The sequence below is a fragment of the Phaseolus vulgaris genome, chromosome 4 (assembly GCF_000499845.2).
Source record: "Phaseolus vulgaris cultivar G19833 chromosome 4, P. vulgaris v2.0, whole genome shotgun sequence".
NCBI lineage: Eukaryota > Viridiplantae > Streptophyta > Magnoliopsida > Fabales > Fabaceae > Phaseolus > Phaseolus vulgaris.
The window spans coordinates 12,646,424-12,653,223 of NC_023756.2; positions in this window are offsets into that span (position 1 = coordinate 12,646,424).

The following is a 6,800-nucleotide window of genomic DNA, read 5'->3' on the forward strand; positions in this document are numbered from 1 at the left end:
AACTTCCTCAGCCCAAGACCCCTTGGCCTTTTCCAGCCTCCTCTTCAATCCTCTCAGCAGAACTCGGTTAGCGGACTCCACCTGCCCATTCGTTTGCGGATGTTCCACGGAAGCAAACACCTGTTGTGTCCCAATGTCCTCGCACAGCTTCTTCAACAGGTGGCTTGCGAACTGAGTCCCATTGTCTGATACTAGACGCTTGGGCACACCAAAATGACACACAATATTCTTCCACATGAGACTCTGGATTTTGTGTGCGGTGATCTGGGCTACTGGCTCTGCCTCGATCCATTTTGTGAAGTATTCGATCGCCACAACCAAATACTTCATTTTCCTGATCGCTAACGGGAAGGGCCCCAGGAAGTCGATTCCCCACGTGTGGAACGGCCAGGGGCTGTAGATTGACCTTAACTCTTCTGGGGGCGCCTTGTGCCAGTCGGCGTGTTGCTGGCATTGCTTGCAGCGCTGGGCATATCTCTTGCAATCTTCCCTCATTGTGGGCCAGTAATAACCTGCACGGACAGTTCTTGTCGCCAGAGATCGACCTCCAATGTGGCTCCCACAAATCCCTTCATGGAGCTCAACCATAATTCTCGTGCACTTCTCTCCATGTACACATACAAGGAGAGGGTGTGTAAATCCGAACCTGTACAGCTCGCCATCAATGAGGGTAAACTTGCTGGAGCTTTTCTTCATCTTTCTGGCTTCTGTTGAATCCATTGGGAGCACGCCATCTGCCAAGTAGCGCTGGTATGGCGTTATCCACGTATCAGGCTCGTGGATAGCGCAAACTTGTGTCATGCTTACCTCTTTCGCTGGGTGTGCCCTGACCCTTGGCGTCCTCAAGGTCTCCTGCATTAGAGATCTGTGGCCCCTTGTTGTCCTCTCTGCCGATTTAAAAACGTAAAGGACCTGGTGATCTGCGACAAAAGCCTGAGGAGTCTTCAAAGTTTCTTGAATAACGGTCCTCTGCCTGCCCCCCTTGCCCGAACTGGCAAGCTTGGCTAGCAAGTCAGCTCGGGCATTCTGCTCTCTCGGCACGTGTACCACTTCAAACAAAGCGAAAGATCTCCTTAGCTCTTGCGCGTACTCCAGGTAAGCTGCCATCTGCGGGTCCTTGGCTTGGAACTCGCCAGTTACCTGTCCAGTGACCAACAAAGAATCGCTCTTGGCCATCAGCACCTTCGCCCCCATTTCCTTCGCCAACAAGATACCTGCGATCAAGGCCTCATACTCTGCTTGATTGTTGCTTGCTTTGAAAGCAAACCTCAGTGATTGTTCTATTAACACGCCGTTGGGTCCCTCCAAAATGACCCTCCGCTGCCCAACTGGTTAGACGACCCATCCACCGAGAGTACCCAACGAAAGTCATCCTTGGCGTTTTGAGCTGTTTCGAAAGACAGCTCGACCACGAAATCAGCGAAGATTTGCCCCTTGATCGATCCCCGGGGCTCGTACTTGATGTCGAATTTCGATAGCTCCACCGCCCATTTCACCATTCTTCCAGCTACATCCGGTTTCTTCAAAACCTTATGGATGGGCAAGTCAGTCATTACCAACACCGTAAAGCTCTGGAAGTAATGGCGCAGCCTCCTCCCCGAAAATACAACTGCTAACGCCGCCTTTTCTAAGGCCTGATACGTCACTTCTGGGCCTTGCAGCACCTTGCTAACAAAATAGATGGGTTTTTGGACCTGATCTTGATCCTAGACGAGCACTGCACTTATTGCCCTCTCAGTTATGGCAAAATACAGCCTGAGTGGCGTTCCTGCTTGGGGTTTGCATAGAACTGGTGGGCTCGCCAAATATTCTTTGAGCTTTATGAAGGCCTCCTCACACTCCCTCGTCCAGACAAACCTGTTGTTCCTCTTCAAGCACTGGAAGTATGGGTGGCTTTTCTCTCCACTAGCCGATACAAATCGAGACAGGGCGGCCATCCGCCCCGTGAGCTACTGCACCTCCTTCACAGTGGCGGGGCTCCTCATCGCCAAAATGGCGGCACACTTCTCGGGGTTGGCCTCGATTCCCCTCTCTGACAGGAGAAAACCCAGAAATTTCCATGCCTCCACACCAAAGACACACTTCTCAGGATTTAGTTTCAGCTTGTACCTGGCGATGGTGACGAACAACTCTTCTAAATCGGCGACATGCTTGCTTTTTTCCAGGGACATCACGACTATGTCGTCAACGTATGCCTGCACGTTCCTCAGCCTTTGGTATGTGGCTCCCGCATTCTTCAACCTGAAGGGAATCACCTTGTAGCGGTAGCATGACCTTTTCGTCATGAAGGCAGTCTTCTCTTTGTCCATGGGGTGCATCTTGATTTGGTTGTACCCCAAGAAGGCATCCAGAAAACTTAGTAGCTTGCACCCTGATGCACTATCTACCAGGGCGTCTATACTCGGCAAAGGATAAGAATCCTTTGGACAGGCCTTGTTCAGGTCTGTGAAGTCGACACACATCCGCCATTCTCCGCTACTCTTCTTGACCAGAACGACATTGGCGAGCCATTCTGGATATTGGATCTCCCTGATGTGGCCTACTGCGAGGAGTTTTTGTGTTTCGTCTTTGATCGCCTGCCTTTTTTCCTCGTTGAACTTTCTCCTTCTTTGGCGGATGGGCCTGACCTGGGGATCCATTGCTAAACGATGGCACAAGAAATCGGGGTCGATTCCCGGCATATCTGAAGCAGACCACGCAAATGATTCTAGGTGTCTATTTATCACCTTTGCGATTTGGTCTCGCGTCTCGCTGTCCAAGGTTCTCCCCAGCTTAAACATCTTGCCGTTGATCTTCTTCTCAAGCCATTCCTCTACTGGCTGAGGCTTCTTTTCACTGGCGATCAGCGCCCTCGCGATACCTGCTTCTCTGGCGGTCTCCGAGCAGTTTCTCGCCCCTTCCACCCGGGCGGCGTTCTCGGACCTCGCCTAGATATCCTCCATTGGGACGTCGGCCTCGGCGACCACCTCCAACGCCGTATCTAGCACTCGCAGGGTTTCCCGTGCCAGGGGGAGGCGTCGTGGTTACATGGCATACAGACCTCTTGTTTTTTAGGCTGTTTTCGTAACACTTCTTCGCCTCCTTTTGGTCAGAACAGATGGTGATGATCAAACCCTCCATAGACGGTAGTTTGACCTTCATGTGCCTTGTCGAAGGCACAACTCCCGTTCTGTTAAGCGTTGGCCTTCCCAACAGTATGTTGTATGCCGACGGGGCGTTTACAACAAGATACCTGATCTTCTCCGTTCGTGAGGCCAAACCATCTGTGAAGGTCGTCCTCAACTCAATATATCCCCTTACCTCCACTTGATCGCCGGCGAAACCGTACAAGCAGCCCCCATATGACCTCAGTTGATCGGGGGACAGTTGTAACTTTTCAAAAGTCGGCCAAAACATCACGTCTGCCGAGCTTCCTTGGTCGACCAGCACCTGATGGACAGTCCTTCTCGCCGTGACAAGCGAGATCACAATAGGGTCGTTGTCGTGAGGTACAACGTCCCTGAGGTCTCCTTTGGTGAATGTGATGTCCACGTCGGGCGAGTGGTCCTCAAAAACTTCCACTGACATCACCGACCTCGCGTACTTCTTGCGTTGAGATGCAGTGCACCCTCCACTTGAGAATCCACCAGCTATGGTGTGGATCTCGCCGTGGACGGGCACCTCGTGCTGCTGTCCTTCATTGCCCGCTGGTTGGGAACCTGCTGATTGGCCCGCTTGCTTTTCCAGCAAGTAATCTTTCAGGAATCCGCACTTGACCAACTCGGCGAGTTGGTAACCCAAAGCCAAACACGAGTTGATGGAGTGGCCAAAGCTCTTGTGGAACTCACACTACGTGTCTGGTTTTGGATCCAAAACCTTATATATCCTCTTCTCAGGCACTTTGAGCCTGGCAGCGATATTCGGGATGGCGACCAGATCAGCCAACCCCATTACGAACTCATACCTTGGTGGGCGATTAGTCTCTTTGGGCCGCTCCGGCCTCTTCCCCTTACTCTTCTTAGGGTCATAAGGATGACGCATCCTCTGGTCCCTCTTTCCCGCCGCTGCCTCCATTACTCTTTGCGGCTGGACCCTCGTCTGGGCGCGCGGCTTAGCTGGGGCCACGTTTCCCCTTTTCTCGGAGACTTCGCTTTCAGCGGTGATGTGAGCCATGGCACGTCGCCGGATTTCAGCGAACGTGGCGGGGTGACTCCTGATAAGCGACTCACTAAAGGGCCCGGGCAACACGCCCTTCTTAAAGGCATGTACACACATTCCCTCGTCTTTACCTGGCAAGCGGACTATCTGAGCTCCGAATCTGTTCAGGAAATCCATCAGGGACTCCCTTTGGTACTGCCTCACGTCGAACAGGTCATAAGACACCAATGGTGGTGCCTTGTTCACTATATACTGCTCAACGAACATCTTGGAAAACTGTTGAAACGTGGTAATGTGGCTAGTTGGTAAACTGACAAACCAGTCCAACGTTGTCCCACTAAGGGTGCTCATGAACACCTTACAGTAAACCGCGTCCGACCCCCCCGAGAGCATCATCTCGGTGTGAAACGCCGTGAGATGAGCCTCAGGGTCCTCCACCCCGGTGAAAGACGCCTTCACCGCCACTGTATTGGCTGGGACCATCGAGTCCATGATCTCTTGAGAAAACGGCATGGGAAAGCTACGCGGTCGGGACGGGGGTGTGGATCTGCTTCCGACCACGCGCTCCTCCCGTTCTTGAATAGCTTTACGCAGTTCCTCGTTGATCCTGTTGAGCTCCTCATTTCTAGCTTGCGAGGCCACCAGCGCCTCGTGCATTCTCTCTTGCTCAGAACGTGATGCAGCCACGTTCTCCTGCAAGGTCCTCATCATATCCATCACCTGTGTCATGGACACAACATCCTCATCTGCCGACGGCGCGACTGAACTAGATCGCGTTGTCCTCATCCTTTCTCAGCAAACTCAGCAGCTCAAAGAAACTCCAAACAAACGGTGAAAACTCCAGAAACCGACTGCGACAGCGAGCAGTCGAACAAAAAGCACCAAAAACTCAACAAACACGAACTATGGTTGGGAATCACCTTTTATACGTGGGTGCCAGATGATCCTGCCGGTTGACCTAGCGGAAGAGCGTTGCCTCGTCCCGAACCTCCTCACCAGCTTGACTCCACGTGGCCTTCAAGTCCACACCACAGAAAACCTCTTTGAGAACCTGAAAACACAAGGTTGCGCCTCTGCGGCCGGTGGCGCTCCGACGCTCAAGTCAGTAACAGGAACACCCAAAACTCAGAAAATATGCTCTATAGAACCGTACTAAAGGCACACAACTCTAACAATAAGCCGTAATAAAAAACGTACCTCTGCAAATTCTGTTAAGTTTACCTTTATAGCTAGGTTTCATCCCTAACCCCATTTACATCAAAAATTTGGTCCACCTTAGCCTCCCATCTTTAGTATACATTGGGATCACTTTCACCACTAAAACTAGGAAGTTTTACATTTGGAGAACAAGGGCCAGCCACATGTTGGCGCCTCTCTTCATGGTGATGATGTCTTGGCCTTGGATTATCTTCATAATAACCATGGGAGTGCCTTGAAGAATGTCGACTAGGCGGAGGAGTTCTTCTCTCACGGTTGTGATGCATTTCTTCTCGGTTTAACTCCAAACTTTGGAGCCGTGCTTCCATCTTCCTTATCACCTCAAGATAGTGAGCATTGGATTGCTTGGCATTCTTTAAGTCTTCATAAAAGGCTGCCTTTTGTGGTGAACACGGTTTGGAGGACTCTCCACTAGAGAAATGAGCCATGAGCAGAAAATACACAAAAACAGAAAACAAAACAGTGAAAGAAACTTGTTAAACAATTAAAAACAGTGAGATATGGGGTGCTGGAAAATGCCCAAGAAAGCACTCAAACCACTCAAAGAAAATATTCTGTCCTCAACCAAGCCTTGCTTGTGAAATGGAGTAGCTTCAAGTGAAATATGTCACAGCAAACCAACTTACTTAAGAACAAGTCTCCACACAACTTTTAAGAAGAACAAAAAGACAAGCAAGAAAAGGTGTAAACAAATAAAAGCTAAACCAAAAACAGAGAGCAATGTATGACAAACTAGAAAGAATATGAATGAAATACAATCAAGAAAAATAAGGAACTCAATGAATAAAGAAGGCACACAAAAAGAGTCCTAAAGAAAAGTGCTAGAGTAGATGAAAGAAAACAGAAAACAGCTACTGGAATTTTTTTTTTTCAAAAGCAAACTGTGCTATGTTTACAGATTTAACTGTACCGATTGAAAGCGAACTGGAATGTGAAAAAAATAACCACAGAAACTTCAATGTCTTAACTCAAAAATGGCACTGGAATGAGGTAAAAACAGTAAGCCAATTGAGAGAAATAAATTTTTCAAAATTGCTGCCCAATTACCGTATTCTTTTCGGCAGTATTGTACACTTTTCGTATTTTATTTATCATTTTTTTTGTATCGGAATTTTTGAGTGATTCTTTTTTCTATGCTTTTGTAACACTTTGAAGTATGTAAATCCAAATTTTCACAAATTTCCTATGAGCCAATTAATTGAAGTAAATTGAAAACAGTAGCACGTTTGTAAGAAAACAGAGGAGCCTATTTAGGAATGAAAAACAGTATGATGAACTAGCAAAGACATAATGGAAATTGTGTAAAGGAACTTGTATAGAATGAAAATACAAGCATGAACTCAAATCTAAAAATGAAAATGCACAAAGGATCAAGCAATAAACTAAAAAAAAAACAGAAAGTAAACCAAAGCAAGAAACAAGTAAAGCAAAAAAGTACTACTAGA